The 21230-nt window shown below is 40.4% G+C and overlaps 1 long non-coding RNA gene across 2 annotated transcripts; it reads right to left on the reverse strand.

Moving 5' to 3' along the window:
• Positions 1–220: 220 nt before the first annotated feature.
• Positions 221–20423, reverse strand: LOC310904228. Of its 2 annotated transcripts, XR_014588125.1 has the most exons (4): positions 19692–20423; positions 17944–18232; positions 6785–6948; positions 221–6642 (listed from the first exon to the last, which is right to left on the reverse strand). It is a non-coding gene; the product is annotated as an uncharacterized lncRNA (long non-coding RNA). The 2 variants fall into 2 exon arrangements; XR_014588126.1 differs by having other exon boundaries at positions 221–6948.
• Between the last annotated feature and the right edge of the window lie 807 nt (positions 20424–21230).

Below are 21230 nucleotides of genomic sequence, written 5' to 3' on the forward strand. Positions count from 1 at the left end.
TTTTCTGTTTTTAACATTGTTTGGGGAAAAGTAAAGGCCATGTTATAAAAGACTTCAATGTGGGAGACTAAGTTTAGTTTCCTTATTTTGCCATAGACGTGGAGGTCCCCTCGGTATATGACTTAGCTGCCTTCATCAGATGAGTATTTGAAAACCATGATAACTAAAGTTTTCCTTTCCTTGCCATGTTCCCCTTAGGGATATTTCTTTTTTTTTTATACAATTAAAACACGAAGAGTTTCTGAAATAAGTGAAGATTCCTGCTACCATGATATACAAGTATAACTTGTATTTACATAATTAAATTTAATTTTTCAGAAAGGAAAACAATCCAAAAAAAGCATGGCCACTGCTAGATGCAGAAGAAAATCCATGGGCTCTATGTGTGCTTGTGCCTGGCAGAGGCCCTGCTAAAACAGATTATTCAAACGTCAAGAATGATCCACAGAAATTGTAAGCCTATTTATACTTAGGACACTTTTATAGCACTTGAAGAATCAGAAAGTGTTATGCCATAACTTACTACAATCTATCTGCAACAGATTTTATATCCCTTATTTCATAACATCAATTCACACAGAAATCTCTCTCAAGCAAAGTTGCTTTGAATAATTTTAAACATCTTTATTCTTTCAGTAATCATTTATTATACATATCACATTTTTAGAAAGCACTCTCAATTAGAGCTTATTTTATGCTCTCATGTGAAATACTTGTCTTTTGTGCCAAAAAGATCTGAGAAACATCTACAGGCAACACATTACTGTAACAGTTCCCATTGCAGCCAGTTTATTATCTGTCTAAACTGCAATTCTTCCTGTGCAGTAACCACTGAAGTCAATTGGGCTCCACGTAGGCTCTCTGCACTGATCTGAATCTATTCCCACTGAAGATAATGGTTAAACTCCCAGGGCCAATCTCCTAAGTACTTTTGAAAGTCAGTTTGTCAACACTGGCATTTTAAGGAACATTTTCCACTGGGTCATCTATGTCCTTAGCATTTGCTTTAAGCTAGAACTTGGCATACAAGATTTCATCACCGAAGAATATTTTCCTAGCAATACTCAAACTTACTCCTTCCCCAGCTCTTCAAAATTGATGTTGTCAGTTTTGTGCTTTGAGTAAGAAACAGAGTTTATTAGTTTAAGCGTCTTCAGAAGGGCTGGCTGAGCATCTTTAATCACACACAAAAATTAGAAGTCTTCACAGAAATGACAGGCTTGAATTTTCAGCCACAGAGAGTAAATTCTCAGCTGTTTATATTTCATGTGGTCTAATTTCTACCTGAGCCTCTGGGGACTTGGAGATCTCTTCCTAAATTCATATTCCACAGAAGATGAACAACTGCGTTCAAAACACAGGACTACATATATACCCGCCAGAACAAGAGAGAAGCCTGGAGACAAGTTTATCCTATAGACAATGACTATGCAAGTGGGGAAAAGCTGTCAGCCTTTTGGTTTCTCAAAGAATTCGCTGTCCCACCTTCAAATTCAGGCATATTAAACTCAATCTATACAGCTATCAGCATTGCAACATATCATAAACATACTTTTTTTGTCCCATCAATAGCTTGGCAAGCTTATATGTCTTCCTAGAAATGGTGACATGCAGATTGGGTCACCCTGTTTAGCTACTGCACTTTTATAACCTCAAAGCTACTGCATAAGGCATTTCACTATTTGCACATATTAAAATATATATATATATATGTGGGAACTCAATTTTCCAATGGTTTTCTATGGGAAGACTGACACACAAAAAACAGGAATCAAATGACTATCTACTACTGAAAGGTGACAGCAACAGGGTGTTCATCTCCCATTTAGGTCTCTGGAAATCTCCCAGTTTTCCTCTTTTTTGGGGAGGACATTCACAAGATACCACTTGCATGTGTCACCGCCACAGAACTTTTGAGCAGTTAGGACTACGTTGGTTGAAAACAGGAATATTAAGCCTTACCTGAGCCCCACTACCCACTCTTGCTCCAGGGGAAGCTGCCGCCTCATGGGGAGCACTGGGCTTGCCAGGCTCATTGGGAAACCAGCTGACAAAAACATTGTATTTATTGGTTTTGCAAACCCCACTGGCATTCAAGCCAACTTCAGAAAGGAAACTGCCCTTCCTCTTTTTTTATCTAGCCCCAAACAATGACAAAAATAATAATAATAATGTAATATATTTATGCCAGCAGTTGCAATCCGTTACCACAAGCCCCCCAGGTGCAGCACACTGCCAATGCTCCCATGGATTTTGTTCTCACTGGAGGCTGCAGGAAAGCAGGGTAAGAGTTGATGAAAGATTGGAGGGAAACAAAGCAACAGTGAAAAACATGCCTGAAGTATAACTAGCACCCTTTGCAGGGGAGCTTTTGTAGATTATTTCTGTTGTGAGACTGGAGAATTTAGGAACAGGGGAAAGAGGAAAGGAGGCTGAGAGTATTCGGTCAATGCCTGTCTGCAACTACACGGGCAAAATGAACAAGCAGAGCAAAACATGTTTCACCTACAGCCCTCCATCCCTAATAGCAGCCATGTTGGGAATTTTGTTTAATTAGTGTAGAAGAATGAAATAACCATGTTAGGGCAGCTAAGTAGAGACGTATATTTTTTCATAAACCCTAATTTTTCCCATTTTCATGGAAAATCTAGACGATTTCAGCTTCTCTGTAGGGGAATAAATTTTCAGTAAGGTTCAAGACAGAAGGGTGGCAATCCAGCAGGGAGTGAGAGACGCAGAAAGGGAACAAAGCACCAAGGTGTTTCTGTGCTCGGTAGCCCCCAGACACTGCTGTGCTCCAGCCTTGCTCACCTCCACCAGCAGCTCTGCCTTGCTTGGGGTGGGAACAGGGCGGGCAGGAGGGAGAGAAAACATCACTGAATCACAGAGCTGGGCTAAAGCATTCTTCAAATATCATTTCACAGAAAAATACATGCACTTTGGGAGTCAATGAAGCTCATGAAGTACTTGGCTAGAATTGGAAATGGGATGTGTTGTACTGAAGAAATGGAAGACGCTGAAATATTTCATCTTCATTTGTTCCCCAAATGCTTCAATTTTTCATTCCCAAAGGACATCATGCATTACTTCCCAGCAGCTCATCTTCCCAAGAACCACTGAAGCAAGCATGCTTTCTGCTTCCAACAGCAAAGACCTGCTTGATGGCTGTGGGACATTTTGGGGGTGCATGAGCCGTGGTGGACACCCAGAGCCAGCTCTAGCCTGCTCGGTCACTTAGAGGGACTAAACCAGAAGCAATTGTAGATTGCACGGGGGATTGGAGAGGCACTTTTCTGCAGAGCTTTCATGCAATTGCAATAGTCACAACACTCATATTCATCTCAATACAGCCACCAGGGACGATAGCTGGTAGTCAGTCCCTTCCCAGCTCCCAGGAGGCGGGCACCAGCAGTTTCTGCAACAAATCCAACAGCCTGCTTCTTGGACAAGAAGTTGGTCAGACTAGGAAAGGCGTGGGGTGGCCATTCACAGGGACTCTGGAGATCCTTCGCTAGCACAGGGACTAGGAAAGATCCTAAATATTAAAATTTCGGTTTCTGCAGTGCCCCAAACAGGTATTGTTGCCTTTATTGTTTGCCTTTAATAATAATAACAATTTTATTTAGCAACAACATACTCCACATTCCCCAAGCTTTAAGCTCCTGTATAAAGGAAGGATCATGCATCTCAAGATGTCAAGAAATGGGCAGCCTGATCCCTGGCAGTGCTTAAAGTTCAAGATCCAGCTTTCAGTACTCGCTATGAAAGGTGATGATAGAGATGACCATGATGACCTTTAATTTCTAGCCCCAAAACAGTCTTTGCTTGTCAGTTTGCTTGAAAGCTGCTGCAGCAAATGAAGAGATCAGATGCCCCATTAGCAGACACAAAAAGTCAGAGCAGGAAACATCCTCAGCTGCACCAAGACACAAGGCAGCAATTTTCTACCAACAGAACTAACACTACAGGGCCTGGTTCAAAATACAAATTCGGTGAAAGGCACTAAAAAACAAGATAATTCAAAGGCTAAATTTCACCCTACCCCAAAAAGCCTGTTTTCCTCAATTTACTACTCAGATCATAGCTTAGATTAATAAAAAAAATGTATATACCTCACTTTTATGAGATGCTCAAGCCTTGGCAAGTGTAATTCTGTTCTTAAGTAAATGTGCTTCACATAAAAACTCCAGGACATTGTGAGGTCCTTTATTTGTCATACTTTTTGGATATTATATTAATGGTAATGGCAGATGTACATGTGTGCTAGGTGTGAACATCCTATTGGATGAAAAATTTAAAAAAGAAATAAGGCCATTCAACGAGTATTTGAAATCCACTATTTTATCCCTGGCTTATGAAAATAATTTTCATTTTCATTAACGGGAGTTATACCGCTAGAAGCGCTTGCCTTCCAGAAAGAGCGATAATTTAAAGCTGATTCTGCAAGCAATCTCATTGCAAGAGCACATCTGGAGCATTTTTGAATGTGCTGAGTGCTGACATAATTAAATAGCCTCCAAAACAGTTGATTCAGTCTCTACAGCTGGGATGCTGCGAGACAGGCATGTAGCTTGTTCTATCACTCATAAAACAGGATTGTTTGATCTCATCTCAGCTAAGCAGACAAGGAAGAGAAGGAAGAAATGAAAGAACTCTGCTTTCCCCTTGATTTTTAAAACTGAAGGGACAACCTACATCTTTGATGCACCATGAGCTTTGTTTTGTCAGATGGCTGCTGCTGTAAAATGGAAAAGCTTTTTCTGAGAAAAGAGGAAAAATCAAAAGAAAAGGAAAAAATGGAAGAAAAATTAAATGCAAAGCATGTAAAATAAAGTTTGAGCCACCAGGAAAAATAATTAAGCAGCAGTCTGTGTGGACTATGTCACACTGCCATTATAGCAGAGCTATCGCCATCAGCATAAAAATGCTTTTTCCACAAAGCTCCTTTATAAATAAAATTAAAATAATATACACCGAGAACAGCAGAGGGTTGAAAAACCTGATTTGCTCTTTTTCTGCTTCTTCTGTAATAGTTATTATAGAGCAATACGCAGGTGTAGCTCCGTAACTCCTGAATCATTTCTAACACAACTATCTCTGTACCGTACTGAGAACTACAGGAAGACCTGGGGGGAGCTGAGGGTGGTCTCCACTCCTCAAACAGAACAAGGACTGCTTCCTACCACCAAGAGGTCATTTATCCAGCTTGATATAAACTGTCCTCTCAACAGGTCTGTTATCATCAACTTACCTCACTAATCCTGGCAATTACAGGATTAATTCCCCCGGTCTACAGAGCAGAGTCACCCAACTTACTGGCTGTGGTAAATGGTTTTCCTTCCAGGCCTGGCTTGGTACACCCACGGGCCTACTTTGTGGCAGCCACAAACCTAGAAAGCAAGAATTTGTTGAAAATTTGTTGAAAATGTCAACTTAGCACACTGTACTTGAGAGCCAATCATTTTAAGACTGTGTTAATTCAGGTTTAAAATATTTCTAGCTTAAAAGAAAACTGTTAGTGAGAAAAAGCACCCAAACACCTCAACTCTGCAAACATGCACGTGCTTACAAGGAGTCAGCTTCAGTGTCAGCAGGAAGCCAAGCAAATAGCAGTGCCTAGCCGTGATTTGGGAGCTGCAGAACCGAAGCGCTGAAGATAAAGCAGGGGTGAAAGTCCCCAGAGGGTGAAAAAGCACGGTGTCATTACCTTTGGCAAACAGAAGACAGCAAGTGCCACCTACGTTTAGGAAGGTCTGCAAGGCCAGGCACTGAAGAGGCATTTGGTTAAAATTAATCTGCAATTTATTTCTTAGTTGCAGAAATTTGCTAAGTCATAGGTCTGATGTGTCTTAAAAAAAAATAATAAAATATATTTAAAATTTTTAAAAAAATCTTAAAAATAAAAAAGCAGATTGCAACTTGTTGGTAAAGTTGCAGTAAAATTCAGGTAGCATATCGGACTGTGGGGGTGTTTAACTGACTTTTGTTTATCAAGACTGATTATACATTAGGAAAAGTGACTAGAAAAGGTAGAAGGAGGTAAACAATTTTTCCAAAAACAGCTGTTTAGTCATCTCTATCAGCCCTTGGTAGACACAGATGCGCTGAATCACCAGGTGCCGAATGGGCTGCGAGCGAGTGGCAGATTGCAAACACCAAGCGATTTGCTTTTTTCTGCACCATTGCCATCTAAGCTGATCGTGAAAAAGAATTAATAATTAAGGGTAATTATCTGACTGAACACTTTTCAATATGCTGAAATCAGGCCCGTGTTGTTTATGGACACCTTATGGCTCTTCCTCCCTGGATCCTGCTGCTGCCCCATGCAGGGACACGAGAGAGGCGATGGCAGGGCGAGGACAGGCACGTGCAGACCTTATCGTGAGACTTGCCTTGACTTGGACACTTAATCTTGCCTTTCATGAATGCCACATTCTTCTTCTCCATATGCCACTTTCCCTTGGCTGTTCACCAGCCCTGAATGCCAGAGGTTACAGGAACGGAAAAAACACTTACTTCCTAATTAAAGAGTCATTTGGCAATATGTGCTGTAATTTCACTGCCTTGGTTCTTTCCTTCTTATGTGCTGCTGGGCTGGCAATGACTTTTGCTAAATAAAACCTCAACAAAGGAATGACAAACCTGTTAAAATAAAACATTGATTTGTGACCTTTATAGTAAAAAGATCCCCTTTCTTTCCAGCTTTGTTATTAAAAAAGTATGTGCTGTGAAAGGTTAAGAGACTGGAAATAGACACCTTGAATAGAGCTCCGCAAAGAAATACCTTAGGACATGCCAGCGAGGATCAAGCAGTATTGACTGAGGTCCAGGTGGAGAGTTTCTCACAATGCCTCAGCATCCTGGTAAATAGGTCTGTCTAAAGCACTCTGCTGGCTTTTCCAGCCTGGGGCTCCAGCCGTCACTTCGAAAGAGTGAGGAAGCCAAAACCTGAGGAAAATCAAGTTTTTGAGCTAGATTATTTCAGTCAGTGTGCACATGTTTAGTCCCAGTGACACAGGTATGAAAGCAATGAGCATAGCTGAGCTGGTAGCTGGCCCATAACAATTCCTCCACCCAAAAAAAGGAGCAATAACAGCACCAGCCTCCCCAGTTCCTTGTGCACAAGACTGCACTCACACCACTGCTTGGAGACTGATGATATTTTACAAAAATGCACTGGAAAGAGTCTGACCAGCTAAATATGTGACTGGTTAAGGCCACTGACTCTGTACAATATTGGCCAAACATTACTACATTCACCAATACAATAACCTCTCCAAAATAGCGAACGTATGCCTAAAGTGACACAGAAGCCCCACAGAGATTTCTTGGTTTTATGAGAGCCAGCAATTGCACAAAGGGAACACTGCACGGCGAGGTCTTCTGTGCATGCAGGCTACCTAGAAAACCAGCACAGATCCCTAATTTCTTTCACTCTTAGACCAAGTGCCCACAGAGGACTCGCAGGTATTTCAGCTCTCCTCTCCGATGCCTTTGAGCCACTATGATTTTGTGTGCATCACCAGCATTTCAGATTTCAATTTTGCACCAGTTTTTGTATGGCTTTGGAAGCCTAAGTGACTTTTCGACTGTCAGTTTTGATGGCCTCACTTTCCTCATCATAACCCACAAAAGCCACGTGAAATACATGAGGGCACAGTTTCTGTGAGCTAGCTCTAATACAAAGTATTTGTCACTGAAATAACTAGCTACAGATGCACATTTGCAGGCAAATCTTTCTGTGCCTTAGGTGAGATAACAGGCTGGGATGGTATTTGTCCATTTTACATTTGTGTTCTTACAAAACCTTTGCCATCAATCTGTGTGTAGTCCAGATGTCTCCTGCTATCTTCCATCGCCTTTCTGCTCATTTCTCTTCCCATCTCTGTGTCCTGTAGGTAGGTGTAATCAATTTAAATGAGATACTTTATCTCTTGCCCAGAAGTCTGGATTTTGCTATCAGTTCAATGATTTGTACACTTCACATTGAAGTCAACTATTATTTCAGAAGTATCTTTTAGTATGCAACAAATAATAAAAGATATTGTATTGCTGTCCCAAGTCACAAAACGCTATGACCTGGCTTTGCATCCATTTTCTTTACTTACACACATATCATGTTTCCTCTCTTAAATGAAAAAATACTTTTAGATAAGGGGAAAAAAAAAGAACTCAAAGAAAAGTGGGGAAAAAAAACGAGTAACTTCTGCTACTTATGCCATTGTACATTGCTTCCTTGTGCAGAGAATTTCCAGTATTGGAGCAGTAATTTCAAACCAAATTGGACTAGCGGGGTCACCAATCCTCGTTAAGAGACACGGCTTCCCAGGAGGGGGGCAGCAGGTTTTCTTATGCTCTGTCTCTGGTTAAGCGTTGTGTAAATTATGTGATAAAAGCAGATGGTACTACTCTTTCTAGATATGGCTGAAAAAATTGGCCTTGCTTAGAATAGTCCCTAGGGCCCTTTCTTGGAGCATTCCTCTACAAGGAGAAACAATTATTTTACTTTTGGCTGCTATTGTCTCCTGCTGAGGGAATACATGTACAGTAATGATGAACTCTGTGAAGGGTGAAATGAATGTTGCTGCAGTTTCAGTATCTTCAGCGCTGAAGAGTTTTGGCTCCCATGGACCCGGCAGGACTTTGCTAGCTGCAATCTCACACTGACTTGAGTTTGCTTAAAAGTGATGCTTTATGCTGGCTCCTGGCTGGAGCTGTGCAGCAACAAAACCCTTCACAGCAGGGCACGCCCAACACCTTGCTTTACACCACCACAGGCCGCGCTAACCATTTATTTTCTGGCCTCTGTTAGCATTACTGATGCTTACAGGTCTACGGGGTTTGGAGAAGAGCAAAGAACACTTCAAACACCTCGGCCACCCTGTGTTAGACAGGAAATTGAGTCTGCCGTTGAGATCTCGGGTTTTTTTCCGCTTGTTTACAGGACAACACAAACAAAGAAAATGCTGTCTGAACACGGCCAGCATACCGCTGAGCTCAGTTATGTCCATCTTCTACTTCAGCTGGCCTCATGAGCTCAGTTTAACACCACTCTGACGTTGCTCATATGGTTTCCAAGCTTAACACACACACCAGTCTCATGTCTGTCCACAATATGCAAGGAATATCTTAACCCAAGAGTGTCCTCTGCGTGGTTTGATCCAGTCCCACTGATATCATGCCGCGAGTGGGACAGTACCTGATGTTACCTAATAAATATTTGTTTGGTGTGCCTGGAGATTCACAGCAAAAGCTGTAACCTGGTCTTGTAAAATGGCTCCCTGGATATACTTCGGACAAAAAATAAATCTTCTCCCCAAAACTTTAACTCTTCATTTTGTGATTTTTTTGGATATAGCATTTCTTTGGGGCTGAGTAACTTCCCTTTTTCCCATATATATGGTAGGGGTTTTGTTTGATTGTTTGGTTTTTGTTTTTAGCTTTTTTTTTCTGTCCATGATATTCCTCAAAGAGAGGGTGTCCAAGCTGAATATTTTTCCAAACAACTTATCACAGTGCACAGTGCTAGAAACACACATACCACAAACATTAGCTCTATGTGGTCATTAGGTACAGAGTTTCGAAAACAGTGCAAATCTCAGCTATGTACTTTGTAGAATTTCCAGAAAACTGCCATCTGGCCTGAAGCCCTCTTCAAACTTCATTTATACCAATACACAATAACTTGCTCATCTTCATCAAGCCAGTCCTTAAACTTATACTCAAATGACTCACGAAAACCCACAATTTCTATTTGCACAGTTAGAGCAAATCTCTTCTTTAGCTGTACAAACACTGACACTCTACCAGTTCTCATCTTTTCTCTTGGTCTGCAATCAACACCCTTGTATATTGATGCTGTTCACGTCCTTTTCTTTTACAGGCACATTGAATTCCATTAAAATGCTCTGTATAGTACTTCATCCCTCTTTATCTGTTTTTCATGAAACTGGACTAGATTTTTTTTTCACCGAGAATAAGAACGGAAAGAAAGATAGTATCATATAGCATTTACCTCATACTTTTAAAGAAGCTTCTGAAAAAATGTAAAATAAATATCATTGACACCAACAGTTTTCTTCTTAGCTAAGAGGTGATCACATTATTTGGTAATTTGCATGGATAACCTCAGGACTTCTCTTTTAGCATATATGTCTCATCAAAAGAGTTTCCTTCAACATATTTGACTAATACAAAAATATTTGCACGTGGCTGGTCACTTACACAGTGTAAGCATCTTGACCCAAATCACTCAATAATTTCAGCTGAACGGGACCTCTGGAGATCATCTAGCCCTGCTCCGAGCACCTCCACTGCAACAAAATCAGGCTTCCCAAATCAGGCAGTATGGCCTCATCATGGCCAAGGTCTCTCCAAGAAGAGATTGACTGTGCCAAGCTCTTTAGCACTTGACCCGTGCCTTATTCCATACGTGATACTGCCTTCATTATCCTACACAATGGGCACGCTGTTATCCTCAAAAGGATATACCTTTATCTGCTTTAGCAGTAGCAAGAACTGAGGTATGATCCCACAATGTTTGCAGGAATTTTTGCTCTTTGTCCTGGATTTTTCTATTACCAGTTTGCCATAAATCTTACTGAATGATAAATTTTATATACGTATTAATTAGCATCATAAAATTAACTTAAGACAAAATGGTAAACCTTACTTGGAAACCTGTTTTTCTTTGTCTTTCTGTTATTGCTTATCATGCTTCCCTGACAAATAGAGGAGCTTCTCTAGGGCACATACATTTCCATTCAAATGAAATTAATTCTGATCAGGTACACACAGATTTACGTGCTCCTGGATGCTGATTAGATAGAAGAGTAATCTGTTTTGAATTAAACGTTCAGATTGCATTACACTATTTCATGCCATTCATCACATTAGGAAATGAAAAGTGTTGCTTCACAAAAAACAGAATCACTGAATGAGACACACTGCTATGAAATGCTTCAAGCCTATCTGAGATACTGCTAGGACAATCTACCATCTAAGTGATAATTCAATTTAATTTTTTGCCTATATTCCTTTCACTGAGATAGACGTCATGGCAATTAATGAAGATAAAATTAAACTAACTTGAAAAAAAGAGATAGATGGTTCTCCAAAAACATTGAAATGAAAGACATGGTGTCGTTATGCTTGGAAATATCTTTGTTTTCTTATTATCCTTGAAAACCTCTGGATTTGTTGCACTACCTTTATTAAGCACAGGCTGCACTGACTCCCAGGCAGCAGGGGCAGGACAGCAACAAGCCTCAGCAGAAGACCAAGTCTGGTCCTGTTGCCACCAACAAAGCTGGAAACTGCTCTACATTGCACCACGGTGCACCACAGGCATTTGCTTCCCAAAGAGTAACTCCTCTCAGCTTTCTGGAAAGCAAAAAAAAATAATCTAGGATTTGGGTCTCTAATAACCTGCTTAAACTTTTGTCATACTTGCCACCATCTTGACTCACGGAAAACAAATTCCTTCTGAGCGAATAGCCCTCAGTTAGGATCTCAGTGATTTAATTAAAAGGGAAAAGTTTCCTTCCACAGCCAGAAGGCAGCTAGAAATATTGGACAGTTAGCGAGAAGAGGAAAACAGCTCAAGGATATTGTTCAAAACATCTGGGTAAGAGAAAATGCAAATAATTTAACGAATTGTGCTAAAAGGAGACCAGACCAAATAATGAAATTTAAACTGCATCCGAACCAGAAGTTACTGGCCTTAAGTTTAATCTGTATTGCAGGGAATCTTTTTGTCTCTCTGGTCAAGCTTCAGCTGGAAGCACCAACTCCAAATTACTAACAGCATTGTCAACATCCTTATATACAAAAGGTGCATTATTCATGGGAAAGAGAGCCCGTTCTTCTGGGATCCAAACCCAGGTTTTTGGGCTCACGCGTCAAAAACTTCACACACTTATCAGGAGCAAACAGAACCACCTGAAGCTTGTCTGCTTCTTGCAGGGAAGTAAACAAAATTCAACTATTATATCCCAGAGTTCACCTTCTGCTTTTGTCCTACCTACTATTCAAGGGGAAAAAAAAATTTTGAGTTCACAGCTCTCATGAAGAATGCTGCAGTGACAGTAAAAGAGATGTCCTGGGCCAAGATCAACTACTGAAATACCTCTCTGAGCTACTCATACATTTGTTTGTCACACAGAGACCTCTCCTCTTCATACAGATAGAGGAAGAAATAGAGGACATAACTTCAGCTTTGGTTAAGCTGAAGGAACAAACACCCTGTTTTCTCTGGAGCTCAATAACTTCGGTTTCCTTTGTTCACCTGAACCCATAACATTGATTATGACTGGAGTATACTCATTACTCTCTGAATGCTGGACAGCATAGAAGAAAACTTGCTTTTAACCCTTTAATATACAAATGATGCCAGCAGCCTAATGCAGTGATTTCACCAAGCTAACTTCCAACAGTCTGAAAGGCTGAGACATTTTGTATTCAAGAGAAGGACTGACCACTGGACACACATTCTCACTACGAGACCACTTTTTCCTTTTCCTCAATGCCAGATTAAATTAACCTCTAAAACCCTTATGAATCAGAGGCATGCGGGTGGGTTATAACAGTCTAAGGGCAGCAGCTACTTACCCAGCTTCCTTAAAACCAAAAAAGAAAAGGTGTCTTATTTTTCAAAGACTAGAGGCTATGTGCTTTGTCTCTTCAGGTTCCTAAGGCTTAAATGAGAGAAGATTGTCTTTGCTTAACCCATGCATTGATATAATTAGCCAGAGATATTAAGTCACTCTTTGTCATTCTAGATAACTGGCTAAGCTGACATATAAACTGTGTTTGCATAGGGTGCGTGTGTGGTTTTTTGTTGTTGCTTTCTTTTGTTTTTGTTTTTCTTTTTTAAAGTTATCATCAGTTTTGCAGTTTCTTGCCTGATTTAAGACATAGGGATCTCATCTGATTACCAGAAGCCATCAGAAATGATTGTCAGCAGCTCTGCAGCACCCTGAGTCAGCTCCCTTCATACCCAAGGGTCATAACTTCCAGGCTGGCTGATTTATGAACCACTACCCCTTACAGCCTTCCACCTCTCCCCTACCCATCTCAGTCTCAACCATCCTGCAAGCCTCACTCATCAATCTTATTAAAGGCAGCAAATATATTAGCCAAGTCACCAGCCTCTCCTTGATGTATATAATTACTCTCCTTTCCAATTTGCAGTGAAAATCTACCAATGCTCCAGTTTTTATTTCCTAGCAACCTTTTCTAGACCTCTTTTGGCTTTGTTTCTGCCTATCCCACTAGTACATTGCATCCCATTTTCACTTGGTAAAGGTGTGCTTTCATGCTTTCTTTCAATATCTGGCTTTTGGTCTCCTCTGAGCCACTGTAGTCAACCTTATGATAAATGGTCTTAATTTTGAAAAACGCTTCCTGCTATTTTCAGCATTTGGAGCCGTCCAGTGGCACAAATACACACAAAATGCTGCAGCTCAAATACAGGCTGTGGGAGCCAGAGACTGAGAACTGGAGGAACTGTGTACAACTGCCATAAAATCAGGACAAAGTATGGGACAATCTCCAGAAGCACTGGAGGTATGCCAGTCCTTGGTGGAGTCTGTTTTTTTCCTCTCCAACACAACTACTGCTATTTGCCCCATATTTTGTACAGCTACGAGGCACCAATGCCACACTCACTTTCAGAAGCCAAATTAGGCTTGGTCACACTGTATAGGCTGTACACCAAAATGTGTTTCTACTGCAAATCAGGACCTCCCAAGGATCAGTCTCCATGGAAATACCTGAAACAGATTATTTTCTGCTGGTGGGAACTCAGAGAGCAAGCTTGTTAGCGAGTGTGAGCATTGCACAATGGGCGAGGATCTGGCCAAAACTGAATGAGGTTTCACAGCTCCTAAGCCCCCTCACCCCCCAGTTTCATTTCTCTGGGAGACTCCAGAGGGTGACAGCACCCATAGGAGAAGGCTGGGCAGCAGAGGGATCTTGCCTCTTGCCCATCTGCCACAGCTCTTGGCCACCATCCCAGGGTAAATCTGCTTCACATCTCCTGGACAGCTCAACCCTTCAACCCATGAAAGGAAAAGAGCATGGGATGTAAAAAGGAGCTGCGGGCTAGCTGTGAGTAAGCTTTAAAGCCGTGCAAGAGCTTATGCATGTGCAAAGACAAAGCATGAACTCTTCCTGCTGGTACATGCTGAAGAGGGCTGAGGTAACAGCTGGGTGAGAATTAAGAGCTTTAAAACGCAAAAGCACTCAAAATGCACTAAGAAAAAAATATAGGGAGGACGATAGGGGAAAACAAACACCAAAAATATGTGAAGAGGAGCCATACACCCTGAGGCAGAGAGGATGCCAGTCCCCAGCCCTGTGCTGGGAACATCCCCTTCACATCAGCTCAGAGGCCCTCCACCCCCCGGAGCTGCCGTCCTGCTCAGCACAGCCCCCAGGGCTGCCCAGACATTACTCATTTCTTCTAGCTCGGGATCAGCTGAGTTGGTTTGGGTGACTCATTCAGTCCATACTAAGAGTCAGGTTTTAAAGTTATTCAAGCATTTCAGTAGGTATCTTACAAGATTTTTACATCTACGGATCAAAAATATATTGCATGTGAATTGCCACTAAAAGCAAAGGGACGTAGTGCCTGGAAATAGGAAAATTCTGATGCCTACATCATAAAGAGCCTCAACGTGTTTAGAAAGGTGGCCCAAGGGATGCTGAGCACAGTTCTGCCTTAACGATATACTGAGGTACAAGCATTATGGATATGACTAGACACGGTGCTTTGTGTCCCCCATGCAAGAGACATGGCTGGGTGCATGGCTGACAGTAACTCTGATGCTTGAAAACTGGGACATACCTGAATTCATTCCAGTTTCTTTCTAAACCCTAATGATGTAAATGCTAGCAACATAAATCATCTTTTTTTTTTTTTCTGTACAGCAGGTCTTGCTCGCACTCAGTTTACATGGTTATAACTCACAATGCTTTTAGTGTACTCATTCCTATCTGCAGCTCAGGGAATGCATCAAGAAGCCTCTTGTTTGCTGGTATGAATCTTGTCTTTTATGTTCTGAGAAAAATACCCAAAGTTGGGTATTTTTTTAATGTCATTTTTATTCAGTACTTGACAATGGCAACAAAAACCGAACACTGAAGAATTATACTTTTAAAGAGGAGTTTCTATCAAGCAGCTATTCTTGTCCCAATGTAATATCTCATTTTCTCAGCAGTTGATTAAAATCCTTCTGTTCCACTGGGATACACCCAATGACACTCCCCTGATACAGAGACATACAGAAGAGATAAAAGAAAATCATATATCACTGGCAACGCTTAGAACATTGTTAAAAGCATATATTCAGTGCCTACTTTTATGTATACAGATAGCTGTGGTGACAAATAGCCTATTATGGTATATGATTGACAGAAAATAGAAACCAGAAACTGAAAAAGAATACTGAATAAGCCAATGATCATTTACTGGTCATATTTCATATTATTCCTCTAATTTATGCACTTTCAGATTACCCACAGGAGAAAGAAAGCAAGGAAAGAAAATAACAAAATTTTAATGTGCCCCCCAGCTAAGAACTGGAGTTAATTATGGATTTCTCCAGTATTCAAGCCAATAAAGGATGGGACTCAGGTTTATATGACGTGGATGCCATCAACATCTCTATATGCTTCTCCAGCAGCACCAGGGGGTCTTGACACTTTGAAACGCAGTGTCACAGAATGATGCAATCTTGAATCAAAACTTAATTTGACTCCAGTGCCTTTGTTTCTACAGCTTAAAAAAAATATTAAATTTTGAGATCCCAAGCAGTTGTATATTGCCATTCATAAAACCAGCGTTGACCTTGCTTTACTCGCGCATCGACACTGATGAGTTAAAATGGGACAGGAGTTGTCAGCACACCGCACAGCCTGACGGCTGCATTCGTATGTCGGAGGCTTATCTCTGCTCTTCTGCTCAAGGACACTTGTGCACAAAACCTTCAATAAAATGCTCACCACTGGGAGCAAAAAGTCTTTGAGCTCCTTCTTGGATTTCTATTTTATTTTTCATTTGGGCAACTTCTCTTTCATTTTATGTGAAATGCAGTCCTCACTGAAGTCACTGGGAATTTTGACACTGACGTGAAAGGACCCAAATGTCACAATTTAACAACAGCCCACAAAGAAACTGAAAGTTTGGCATCTGAAATCTGTTCAGAGGCAATCTCAACCAATGCTGGGCTTAGGTTATGGTTTGCTTTGGAATCTTATTGTGTGTCTACTGAACTATTTTACAGCAATTTTTCAGTAGCTGCTATCCCAAATATGTTATAACTGTACACACAGAATCATAAAGGAGAAAATTGAAAAATCCCTGTTAGATAGATCCGTGCGCCACAATTCTGGTGATTTAACTAAGGATTTAGTGGTCATACAAGCAATCAGGTCTTTTACAGTTTCATTTGCCAGTATAATAGAAAAAATAGAGGTTTTAAGAGTAGTACTGTCAGAGCACCTCTGTTTATTGACTCTTTAAGGCCTCAGTAAATTACTTTTGACCTAAGTATTTTTCACCTTCTCATCCATTTTCTTCATGTAGTTAAGACAACCATATAAACTTTTCTCCTTAAGCAGATGAACCTATAATTACCCAATTGAGATTTCTTTGCCCATTTTTTTTTTTTTTGTTCTTCATGAGCATCAGCTACCCCCCACTGCCAAGATGAGATACTGGTCCCATACTGCTGATGCAGTCCAGAATCACTGTTCCTACAACCCAGCAGGTAATCATTCTTTTCATCCACTTCATTCATTTCACCTAATCAATCATCAATTCAAGAAAGTTCCTTGCATTTTTTGTATCTATCATTTAGATGGGCAAGCAGTACATATTTAGCTCCCTTAATATTTCTTCACACATCAAGTCATCAATCTCTCTAGTCCCTAAATCATTTTTGTTGCTCTTCTGTGAATACCTTCTGGCTTTCCCAAATCCTTCCAGCCCTGGAAGGGCTCAGCTGAGAATGCAGCATTTCAGCTTCACTCTCACAGGAGTACAAAGTTAAAAATGAACTCTTCCTTTTTCACCAGGCATTTCTAATCATAATTAGGCCAGTTAGCACCGTTTTTATTCCAAATATTAACTCTGCAGTGGCAGTGCATAAAGTTTGAAAGTCACTCAATTTACTTTGCAAGATTTTTAATGACTGTTTTCTACCATCTTGATTGAGTTTGTTCCAAATTTTTACTGGCAAACTGAGGTTTGAAAATAGATGAAAACACCAGAGATCAACACCTTGGAGTTTGCTGCATTTTGCCTCAAAATGATGACAAAAGTCATTTGATTTCTAATCAAACACCATAAACCATCTTTTGCTTTCCAGTTCTTGTCACTCAACTCGTTTGGCATTGCCTTCTTGCAGGCTGAGTTACTGTCTCCCAGTGATGCAGGAAGCTGACAGTCTGCTTTAAAAGTTTTATATATATATAATTTGTGTATGTATATATACATGTATGTATATATAATTTGTGTATATATATATGTTATATATATATATAATTTGTGTATGATGTTTACTGTAAAACAATGCAAAATTTCCTCTTCTACTGCCTTGGAAAACTTTTATTAAACCCTTGATGGGTCTGATTTGGATATGAAGTACCTTACTAACATAAGGTAGGCAAAATCCTACTGTGGCTTCAACAAAAAGCCATGGGTACAGTTTTGTCTGATACCCCTTCACATTGTAGGAGGTCTGCTCAGCACAGCAGGATGATCAGCTGCTGCAAAGTCAGCAGTGGGAGACAAGTTCAGATATTTCCCTGAGCTCAGGAAGAAGTATTGTTTTAGAGCACAAACTGTCTTACAGTTAAAATTTTATTTCCCTGGTACTCGGCTTGCAAAGTCCTTGGTAATGCATCCTTCCCAAAGAACAGCAAAAATTCCTTTTTTACCTGCATCCAGAGCACAGGCCAAGGTAGAGTCTGAGAAGGTGAGCCTGACCCCCGGTGATTCACTGAAATGAACGGTGCAAGGATCTTCCATGGGACCATTGCAGACCTCAGGCTAGGAGTAGATCCGCTGCCTGAGCAAAGCCGTCTTTCCATGCAACACTGGCCATTGTTGGCTGAAGCTGACTTCGGTTTATTTGAAGCTTTGAAGAACATGTTGAGAGGGAAATTCTGTAGCTCACCTCTCCCTTCTTGATGCTTCTGAACCTTTCTTCTTTTCAGACACGGCATTCTACATGGAGGCACAGAGTTTTGAGAAAAACAGTACTTTCTTAAATGAGTGGCAAGGGATGCCAGGTGCACACACGCAGGTTAGCAGCTTTTCAAACTAAATAAACATCAGCAACCTATGTAAGCCCAACTTCTTCTAGTAAAAAATAAGGTTCATGAACCGATACTTTGAACCCTGTGCTCATTTAAGGCTTTTAAAAGTTACTTCATCCCTTCCACTCAATAAGTTTTCTGATTTATTACAAAAAGGTGAAAGGTTCTCCCTCCCATTACAAATTACCTGAGCCATGCAGTTCTCTTTGATGTATCCTTGCATGACTAAGTTTATTTCCAGACTTTCAGGTCCTCACTACTTTAACTTAAAATATTTGTCAAACAAGAGCAATTTTCTACTTATGCAGAAGCCAGCTAATTACTATGGTAGCCTGTCATTCTGTCACACCGCCTTGACAAACAATATAGCAGATTAAAGAGTTGCTAATTGGCTGATACTGTTAGAAGCAATTTCATAGTGCTAATGTACCAAGAAAACATTAAAAAGTTGCTTTGATCAGACTATGGAAAAATTAAACAAAATGAGCTTGTCAGTTTTGCAAGATGAAGAGTGTTGTCCTGAAGAAGAAATCCCATACGCAGGTAGCACTTTCAATGTGGGATTAAGGAGCACTACTGCTATATATAGCGCACAGGTACTCTGCCCAACAGAAGAAAATTTCTCATGATTCATTCTTGGATTTGAACACCATTAATGAAAATTAGTAGGAAAAAAAAAACAAAGAAATCATTAAAGCACAAATGATGAATGCATTTAAGAATATAAATACACAAGTTCCTTGTAGGAGTGGCAAGATCCAATATGAGTAGCAAGGTATTCTATTTCATCATGGAAGACTGCGACCAAAACGATTGCCAATGAATATCCCAAATCAACCTGAAATATGACTAATCTCTCTCTGACCACTGACGATGAGTTAGAAAAGACTGCAGATAGGATAGAGCATGCCTTTCAGTTACAATCAATTAAGCAGAAAAAGACAAAATAATAAGGGTAATTAACAACATTTGGACTAGGCTAAGATTATAAAAATTAACAGCATTAATTTTGTTACTTTCAGTTAATGTACCCTTGGACAGATTTTAAATGGATGGGTAGAGGTAAGGTCAGCAATCGGTGCTACATTTCTATACTTGTCAAACCAATGAGAAAGAAATAAAACATAAGTAGCAGGAAAGACATTAGTGAATTGTTCTGAAAAACACCGGAGCACTCAATTTTTTCCTCAGGAGAAAAATGAAACAAAGAGATAAACATTTACAGACATACAAATGGTATTCACAGCACTGTAAATATTGGAATACAGAAGTCTACGTGAGTTTAATTCTCCTCTTCATGGCCAAAGCCTTGCTAAATCTTCATATTTCTTAAAAAGCTTGTAACAAGAGATAGTAAATAATCATACTTGGGAAGAAGACAGTGTCTCCTAACTGTATCTTGATCAGTTCAGTGAATGAGTCAGAGCTCCTCTTTCCTTTCGGCTTCTATCACCTTGAGTTTCCTGGTTCCTGCAGGGAAAAGAGGAAGGAAAATCAAACAAACTTCATTCAATCCCCTTGGTAGCTATAGCAGAGATCCCAAAACAGGGCATCTGCCTCCCAGAAACTGAAAAACTGAGAACTAGTCCTTTACACTAGAAGTGCCCAGGTATGGATCTTCCATCTTGTGCAAGAGTACTTTTTTATTATGAAACCATATCAGAACAAAAAGAGCAAGTGAGCATGGAATCTGGCAAGTCAACAGGGCTGCCAAATCTAATGGGAAACCCTTCCAGTACCAGGTATTGCAGGAGACGATGTGCACGATCTAATTTTTGTCAACAGAAAAATGTAAACATTGAAAGTTAAATAAAAGGTAAAGAGTAAAGGATGAAAGTTTCTTTTACAGCTTTCTGCTGCAGGCTCTCTCCTTTAGGAGCCAACCAGTGCAGCCCATATCAAGGAAGAAGCTGGCGGGTGGCTGGAGGAATGGCAGACCCAGAGCCCACCTGCTTGGCACAGCAGTACTCACTTTGCATTTCTGGATAGTCAGCAGCAGATAGGACTTTTTGGCAAGACAAAAGAAGAAATTAAGAAGACATCTGCTATCAATACGCTGCTCTTTAGCAGCTTCCGCTTGAGTCCAAGACACTGCTTCCCCCCCCCCCCTCCCCCCACAAAGCCCTGAATCCTCTTATGGGGGGCTCCAGGAAGAAATTAATGTTTATGCTTTTGGAGGGATCCAAATGTTACCATCTGCTGTTGTGCAATTTTTCTGTATTACACTGAATGTGTTTAACACATTAATCATTGACACACTATTGTTACCCATTACAGTAACTGATGTTGTCTAAAGTGATGAGCAAGAAAAAGAATCATACTGAATGAATTTCAGCTACAAGGAAAGTTACTGACTTCTGTTCAGCGCCTTCCCAATTTAAAACGCTAATTGAAATCAGTCTATTCCTTGCATCAACAAATGAAGGATAATTATGTTGTTCTTTCAACCTTGTGTTCAGAGATTGCATTGATCTTCATTATATTAATAAGTCAAATTATCCTTCATTTCTGCTAGCTTCGTAAGTAGAAAATTATGCAGGAAAGAAAAAGTAAAGATGTTTTGCATGAATATATCCACTTTTTTTCTCTTGCTTGTTTACCATTAATAGTTATATTTCGGTTATACTATACCTCGATTGCTAAACAACATTAGTTCTTAAATGATCTGATGTTGGTTCACAGAATTAGTTTGGTCTTAGATGTAGTTCTTTAACACAAAAATACGTGAATGGCAGCAGAATTTTTCCAAGTTCCCAGAGCATAAACAATTAATTCTTGTAGGCCGTGAGGTGCAGAATCATCGGCTTCTCTGGTGGTGAGACCTCTTCCAGAGTAGCTGGTGCTGCAGGTCAGGGTGGCTGTGGATCAGCTGGAGAGACACCATAGGGAGCAACAAGAGAGACCAG

Source organism: Anser anser, assembly GCF_964211835.1.
Source record: "Anser anser genome assembly, chromosome: 9".
Classification (NCBI taxonomy): Eukaryota; Metazoa; Chordata; class Aves; order Anseriformes; family Anatidae; genus Anser; species Anser anser.